A 9,538-nucleotide genomic window follows, 5' to 3' on the forward strand; every position below is an offset into this window, starting at 1 on the left:
CTCAATGCTTTTACAAATTCCCAATATTAGTTACTTTAGGCAAAGGTGAATTGATGCAATTCCATGAAATTACACTTTGTGCCCTTGCGAAGACGTTAGTGGAGCGTGTATGGTTAACCGGCACACTAAATGGTTCTAAGCAAAGGTAGCAAAGGGTGACTCAATGTTTGTCATAGTTCGGTGGAGCGTGTGTGGTTAACCGGCACATCGAATAGGTGACTGTAACATGTGGGGGCACCATGTAAGTTTGCATGGTTATTCACACCCTGTTTTGTGATCCTCGGCATCCCAGTCACAAATCGAGGGGCATATCGAGATTTAAACATGCCATTGAAAAGGTCAATGAATCTCAAAGGATCTAGGAGTTTTCAAAGCATTTAAAACTTAATCTGTTTTTCGTTTTTCATGGTGGAAAATTAGTGAATCGTCATTCACTTACCTTCAAATTTTCTGCAATTTGGGTTACGGCATCCCTCTCCCAAGTTGTGGAATATTGTGTTGGGTCCTAGACTTAGTATCTCATTTGGGTGATTTATTAAGGACTCAATCAATCAACTAACTTGAATTTATTTTCTCCCGTTTTGTAGATGTCAAAGTATGACAACTATGGTCTTCCCAAATCCCGTGGAACAAGCTTTTCACATGAAGATGATATTCCATGATTAGATCGAGGAACACGAGATCATGCTTCACTTCCTCCACCTCCTACTATTGTTCTCCCTAACCCACAAGTTCAAAAGATTGAAAAGTTCAAACTCACTCAAGCCCTTTTGGCAAGTAAACATGAAGAAGGAAAGTCAGTGTGTGCACACGTCCTAGAGATGAAGTCACACATTGATATGTTAAAAATGTTGGGATCTGTTGTCTGTGAGGAGCTGGCTGTTGACTGGGTTCTTCAGTCACTTTCTGATTCATATAGTGAGTTCGTAAGAGAGTACTATGTGATGAACCATGACGTAACCCTCATCGATCTCACCTATATGCTTATTGCTGCTGAATCAGCAATGATTTGGCGCGCTGGAAAAGCAAAGTTGATTGGTGAACCTGCCTTCCAGATCTCTATGGATATAGGCAATGGAAACAAAAGGCATGCCATGATCGAAAAGTTTGATCATAAGAGAAAGGCAAAGTTAGAAGTAGTTCCATGTGCTATTCCAAAAGAGTCGACTTGCTTTTATTGCCAAGAGAATGGGCATTGGAGACGAAGTTGCCATATTTACCTAAGAGACCTAAGAGATGGGAGAGTCAAAACGTGTGGCTCTACTTTAGGTAAAATTCATTAACTAACTCTTTTAAGTTCCTATTCTAGATTCTTAATACATGATGTGATAAGATTACAATTGATGTTTTTGTAGGATCGAAGAAATGAAAGGAAGCTTAAGGGAAGAAGTGAGCGGAATCTAATCGTGAAGAAATGGATTTCGATCGCATTACTTGGAGATTGGATTCTTGAGCTACTACTTAGAGTTAGAATAAATTGCTAAGAAATATGTATTAACATAGTTTTTCATTGAATTGTATTGTAAGGACAAATTTTTCAGCAAATAAAATAAATTTTGATTTTATATTATTTATTTATCCTTGCAATGGCGTGTATGAAAAATTGATGTTTGTAAGTTTCTATTATTAGCAATAATGGATTTGATTCTTAATTATGTTATTTGTGGAAAGGTCAAGAATTTAACAAATAGGGAAAGTTTCTCATTGCCCAAGTTTCAATTGGACAGAAACTTTGAATCATACAACTTGGTTGCATGATGAATGAGAAATTTCATATTTGGAAATTAGACTAATTCGTTGACAAAGTGTCAAGTGAAGGACTAGGAGATTGAGTAGACAAGGTTGTGTGTTGATCAAGTCCACCACAAGAGTGACAAAGATATTCGTCATGATTTACTAAAGGTTTAGTAAATATGATTATACTTATAAGATTAAGTGTAATTCCGAGTTTATTGAAAGAGTTTAGATCAATAGCAAAACGAATAAGAAGAATCAAGTAGGCAGAAAGATAAAAGTTTCTCTATTCTAAGAAGAAGGGAGAGTACCTTTTATTATGTTTTATGATAGGTCTTAATGATTGAGAACCATATCTCAATTGATCCTCTAAGTAAGTCTTAGTAAAATTATATGTCTGAGAAGAGGAATCAAGAATTGAAGAAATGGTTAAATCAAGAAGTTAATCATACTTCGTTCCAAAACAAGTCTTAGAGTTAAGATTGTGATATTGAGTGACAAGTCTTAAGAAGGTTTATAACATTCATCAAATGTGGGATTTGGAAAAGGTTTTTCTTATTCTTGCACAGTTGAAATTGGAAAGTTGTGATATCTTGGATAAGACAAAGACCAACTAGGAACGATTTTGTGAAGTGTTTTGTCTTGATAAAAGCTACACTAACTCTTGAATATTTGTTTGTCGAGAAATGTTTATTGACAAGAGAATCATATATGTCAAGGAGTCAGTGGGAGTCTTAATGGTCTTGAAGGGTTTCAAGAACAAATCAAGAGTAAACCTTATCGATCATCACTAGCACACGACTGGAGGTTCACAACCTATCGTGTTAACACTATCTTGTTTCTGTGCCGTTCCAATTGAGTTAATTATGCATGTGAGTTCTACGAGTTCTCATTTGAACGCATAAAAGGCAAGCACTTTGATCAATGAAAAGTACATTCATAGGAAAGGGTGAGCTGCTTAACTACTTGGAAGACATATGGTGGGCAATCGTGTTACCATAAGGCAAGAAATCAAGATTGAGAAAGTTCGGTCCATATGAGTTTGGATTTATCGCAAACTTTGGTTTTGGAAAATTCGAATGGATAGGAACATGTACACCATTAAAATCTAAGTGTCATAAGATTCCCTCCTTCATGAAAATGACTGTGAGGAAATGCTTTCACTAAGAGAGATTTTAAGAAGATAGTGATTGTGAAATTGTATTCTCGAATTCGATTATGGTTACGGTATCCCTTTCCATGATTTGAACTATGAGATTTGGCAATTAGTCTGAATTGTTTAGACACACATATGAGCTATCTAAGGAAAAGGTGTATAAGACTAAGAAGCTTAGATAAAAGATTATCAAAGCATGAGGTATTAGAAATATGAACTTAAGAAATTCAATAAGTATTGTTTTTCTGAAGGTTAAGCTATTTTCTGAATACATGTCAAAGCTAGTGGGAGCATAAGTGTTATGCCTATATGATAATAATCATCATGATAGTGGGAGCATAAATGTTGTGCTTGTATGATTATTAAGGCAAGTATTGCAAGTTAGCAATATTAATTATAGAAAACAAGAGTTATACTTTGCAAAGTCGTAAGGGTTGAATAGTTGTTTTGCTATAATTAAGAGAGAGAATATTGTACTTCATTTCAAATCTAAAGGCTTAGGTTGTGGAATATTAATAAATTTAGTCAAGGATACATAGTGCGTTCTCAAAATTTCGATTATGATTATGGCATCCCTCTTCATAGTTCGAATTGTGAGAACGTGACACATTAAATATTATGGCAGAAGATTGATAAAGTATCATATCTTTATGTAAGACATTGTGCATCGGGTCCCATACGCTTCGAGTATAGGATCGATTGCAAGTGCTATAATATTTGACCATTCTAAAATTTTCCAAAGGTCTAGCACATTAAGACGGAAAAGGGACAAGAATCGGTTTTGACTAAGATAATTAAACAACTATCAAAGGACGATCTAAAGTTCGCTGAGGATTGGTCGCTTGTGAGTAGTTGGAAGTATGGTATTGGATGGACCATATCGACATTATTATGAATAGATAAGATTCCATTAAGAATGAGTTGTTATATGGCAAATATGGAAATGTTTCCATATTGGGAGTTGGATATTGAGAATCTATGTCCAGATTAGAAACTTTTATGCAAGAAGGATGTTCAAAGGATTGTACTTTGAGTGAGAGACATCATATCTATAGAATTGTTTCTGATAGAGATTGGCCAAGTCTTGATGATTTTGAGCTATGACTTTACGAAAGAATCATTGCATAAAATGTTAGAATCTAGCATAAGTAACAAGAATTTGATATTCTTATACTTATGATAAGGATTGGGAGTTGTGAAATGAGTATGATTGGAAATGTGTTCATTTGATCTATTTCACAAAGTAAGGACTGTAGGTAAACATTGTGTGCACGCTGAGAGCATGGGACAAGTGTAGTAATAATTCAAGTAAGAAGTTGATTACCCGAAACAACAAATAATAAGTAATCAATATGGTGATTAAATAAAATGTTTTATTTATACCCAGAGTTTGGGGCCATATGGGATTAGTATTATTCTTGTGTTTCACTTTGCATGTTTTGACTTCCTGAATAATTAAATTGGTTCTGAACAATCAAATTATTCGAACGGACCACAGTCGTTCATATGTTGGAAGTAGGTATGAATGAAGACTGTCGTGAATTGGTGTGTGGATTGTCTAAAGTGTATTAGACATAAGAAAATGTTTGCTGCAACGTTCATGAGTGCTTATGAATATGATTTGAGCATTGGATTAAACCCACGCTCACTTGGATCACTTCATGGATTTTATCACAAGTGATTGGTGAGATGATAATATCTTATATTCTTGAAACCGAGATGTGTGAGTTGTATCTTGCGAGTTGATTACACATTGATAATATGTAAACGCACCGGTAACTTGGTGTCATAAAACATATTGTTGTGTGTGATTTGTTGAGTAAGTGCAAGCAAGAATTTAATCAAAGTTTATCCGTTCCTTTTATCCAAAGTGGGATGAAAGCGATATCTGTGGGCCCCTCAATGATTTAGTGATGGCACATAAGCGCTTAGCTAAGCCGGGACTAATTTGATGTGTTCAAATGTAGTCTGTTGTCAGTCTTCATAAATCAGAAATCGGGAAACAGTACAGAGAGAATGATTGAAATCCATGTCTCACGTCTATACGATATCTAGAATGGAGGAATATATGATCCCTTATCTAAAGGACACGCGTTTCTGATAAGATCAGAGTTGACAGCGGTTTTTGAAAGCTACGATTGCAGATCAAGATTTGAAGTCATACGCAGAATAGTTATTAGACTTATCCAAGTGGGAGACTGTTGGATTAGTGTCTAAGTCCATAACTATTTTGGTATGTACTTGACTCGATGGTGCATGGTCCTTTTGGGTTGCCTTCACCAAAGCAACTTGATAAGATGAATTATGGAGAGAAAGGATTAATTATGATTTATTAATATATTATGAGAATAATATATTAAAGGAGAAATCATATTGTTTAATTGATATTTGTCAAGAATTAATTGATAATTGATTTTGTGGCTAAAAGAGATTAATTAAACTTAAGGGACTGGAACTGTAATTATAAGATAATTGCATTTGGGCTATGAATCACCTTGGAATAATAGGTTGGACGAATTCTATGGGGGAAACCCATTAGAAATCGTCCAAGGGATATTCTAAAAGGGTCCATGGGCTGCTTAGGGCTTAAGCAGTCAGATTAGGGTTTCCTAGTTGAAAACCCTAATAGCCTACATGTATATATAGTACCCTTAAGCCCCAAAAACGTGGCTAAGAGTTCCACTAGGGTTTCTGGACGTTTTGGGCAGCCTCCTCTCTCCTTATTCTTCATCCTCTTGCTCTTGGTGTTTGTGAGCCATTAGAGGAGTGATAATTGTGACTCTAAGCTTTCTAAAGTCAATACAAGGAGGATTTGTGATTGTTATTGCTATATAACAATCAAAGGTAATTCTCTAAGCCCTAATTTCAGTTTATAATATGTTAGATCTAAGATTGTAAGTCTTGGATACATTGCATGTACAATAGAGAAACCTAGATCCAAGCTTTAGGGTTTGCATGAGCACATAGGATGTTCTTTTGGATAAAACCCATCAGACACGTGGTAGCCAAAGAGAGGTTCACCGTCATCGAAGGTGTGGCGTGTCTTTGGCTTAATGTGCGACACGCCCCTGTCCAGATATAAGTATGAGAGATTCTTGTCTATTTTTCCCACAATTTATCCCAAACTCCTCTGAAAAACTTTCTGATCGCATGCCTTTGTTTTTTCCTAAGTTCTTGAGAAATTTAGCGAAGTGTTGCAATATATAGGATCCTGACAAAATGGAGCTTTTGTGTCGAGATTATGCCGCAACATTCCAACTTATCGCTAGAAACTTTGTAAGTTAAGCTACACTTATTATACTTTAAGTGTAACTTATTATTAAGTTCAATATCGTTGCTATTAAATTATAAACAAGATTTATCAGTGATTCCATGTCATAATACTGATTGATTTATTTACAGGAGTGATGTATAGGCTAGATCTAGTGAGGTGTTTAAAGTGGATTTTCCAAACAACATACTCTATATACCAAACTGATCCTATCTCCGATATAATATTACATGGCTTTTCCTTATTTGATAGATCTCTATATATTCATTAGGATTGTTGTGGAATTTGGGAATAGTTAAAAAAACCTGTATAAATATGAACGAATACTAAAGCATGGTAATATTCGTATTCAGGTTGTTTATAAGAGATAAGCTAAAGAGTTTGGCAAGGAGTTGGCCTAACCATAGATCTTCCACCTCAATAAGGTGGGTGTATAGTTAATTTCACGAACATGATTTAATACAAGTATTTATCAAGAGTATTAAATATTTGTTGAAAGTTTTATGAGAATTATATGCTTATTGTCTAGAATATGTGTTAGATGTATACTTGGTGACATACGCTATGCAAACCAACTATGGTTCTATATGTATATATATATATATATATATATATATATATATAATATTACATGATAAAAATAATAAAAGTATTATTACTGAAAAGATAAACTACCTAACACTCTATGTTAAATATATACACAAATTTTGGATAGTGTTGCCTAAACAGAGTCGATATTGGATATTGGTTATAAGTATTGTAGTCTTTCCAAGTGATGAGATAAGACTTATGAGGATGCTTAGTTTCAATTAAATTGAAAGAGTGCTTAGCTATATCGTGTACTATAAAGATATTACATAGATAGGAAATTGGTGTTGATTACAGGGATAGGAATCTTGTTATACCTTGTGACATCCTCCCTTTCACGGCCAGAAAAGACCAATTTTGTTTATGCTTTATAAAAATCAGAGTACTTCTTTTCGTAAAAATGTTGCGGAATTTGTTCCCAGAAAAATACGATAAATACGTTATCAAAACATTTTTGAATAAACGTATTTTATTCATTTTAAAATGTTTGGGATGTCATTTTCAATACATGAACATAAGCATAAACGGAACTTACATTTATTTACACTAGTGATCTACATCTCTTTAATCTCTCAGTGTAATGTCACTTCATATCGACACCTGTGATATAAATAAACTGAGTGGGTCAGGTTGGGAAACCTGGTGAGTACATAGGGTTTTCAACCCACAATAATATAATTATTATGTTTAACCATCAAACAGTTAACCCAATTACCCATCCCCATTATCTTCTTTATTCTTAAGGATCTACCCTAAGAATCAGTTATTCCTCGTTCATTCATTCCTAAGGAGTATCCTAAGGAATATGTATGAATTCCATTGTTGTAAATGACACATCTGTCAAGCACAACTACTAGTTCTGTCACTAGGGCACAGCTACCAAAATTGTGACATTCTCTATGGGGCGCATCTGCCGAAATAGTCCTTTAGGCGCATCTGCCGGGGTTATGAGGTTCTCTATTAGGCGCTTCTGCCGGTAGAGTCCTTTAGGCGCATCTGCCGAGTTTTATTGACAGTATCGTTTTCGAGAGTCCACTCGCAATACATATCAATGGGTTTTTAGAGTACACCGGTGAACACGTCGTTCACAACACCTACAGGTTGCGAGCCTGCTAGTGTTCCAATGGACTATCTAGAATAGTCCGTGGTTGTCATCCATACTCTGCTGAATGACGGGGCCATAATTTGGGAAAAAGGCTTCTCACATCGTCCACCTCTCACCCTCACCTCACGGTCTATTTCGCCTCTCAACTCATCATCCAACTCTTATTTCATCTATTACATCTACCCATGTCTTATCCCAACATTTTCGTAGATATAAAATACATATACAGTTTAAATCATTTAAAACGTGTATAAAATCGTTCACCCAGCATAGATAGCAAGTATTCAGATAATATGCACACATAGCATGTAATTTATATAAAATACTTCATATCTATGTGTAAGTTGAAAGTAACTATGCACTCACCTGAAAGGTGGTGACTCAGCACTCGGACAGCGCTTCGATACTCTCAAAACAATTTTCCTACGATAAAACCTAGTACCAATACCACTAGGGTTTAGTTTAACAATAACCGCGACAAATTAATAGTCTGACTATTATTATTATTATATAAGCGTTAAATAACACTCAATATAACTCATAATAATAGCCCAAATAATTATTTTAAGGACCTAATAACATTACTATATCTATTTGAAAGCTATATTAAAAGTTGCGTAAGCGTAGCTCACTTACAGCAGATTTTAAAGCAAACTGGGCTTTGCTCGAAGCAGCGTTTCGAAACCGAAAGACACTTTTTCTTGGGACTCCGGGAGCCTCTCGGGGCTTCCCTCGGGTGCTAGGGGGTTTACCTAGGCTTAGGAGGGGGTTAGGGGGTAGTGAGAGAAAGTAGAGAGAGAAAGTAGAAGGATTTGGTGTGAGAGAAGTGGCTGCCCTCGGCCTCCTTTTATAGGCGAGGCTTCGGACTTACGCTGGGCATACCGAAGTCTTACACTGGGCGTAAGTTCGGATAAGGTAGACACGCGTTGCTTCGCTGCTGGGTCATCGTGGTTCTTCTCGGAACCACACAAGGGTCAGAACGCGGGGTGTAATGTCTTCGGACATGGGGCGTAGGCGATGGGTTGCGTGTCACACATCCGAGGCGGGTACCGAGGCCAACGATGGAGGGTCCAGATTGCGCCTCGTCATCGTATCTAGCAACAGCTTCGCAAATTCACCTTACAAATTTAAAAATTCGTATCTTTCTCATATGAACTCTGCTTTTGACGTTCTTTATATCCACGCAAAGGCAGGAACGTACTCTACAACTTTCTTTTAGACTCCGTCAGCTAATTTTGACTTTATTTTAAAAGTTATATTGTTTAACAGGCCGGGACACGATTGGTTCGTTAAAAATTCTGATAACTGCTTCATCCGATATCCGTTTTCGTCCATCTTTTTCTCGTTACGCTACTCTTAACGAGATCTTCGATTCTCATTTTGGTCGTGTCGGCTAAAACCACTTGGTCTATTATTCGAATTTTGGGCTGTACACTGCTAAGCCAAAACTTCTAAAAATCATAATTTCTTCATACAGAGTCAGATTTGGGCGTTCTTTTTATGGATGATCTTATTTTAACGTATTCTACGACTTTCGTTTATATCTCTAAGGCTAAAACTCGCTTTATCGTAAATTCACTATTTATGCTTCCCGGTGCCGTGCCGGTTCCGTCACGAAACTTCGACGGGTCATAACTTCTTCGTTATAACTCGGATTTTGGCGTTCTTTATATGTACGGAAACC

This window comes from Lactuca serriola, chromosome 8 (assembly GCF_051521515.1).
Source record: "Lactuca serriola cultivar US96UC23 chromosome 8, Lser_US96UC23_V15, whole genome shotgun sequence".
NCBI lineage: Eukaryota > Viridiplantae > Streptophyta > Magnoliopsida > Asterales > Asteraceae > Lactuca > Lactuca serriola.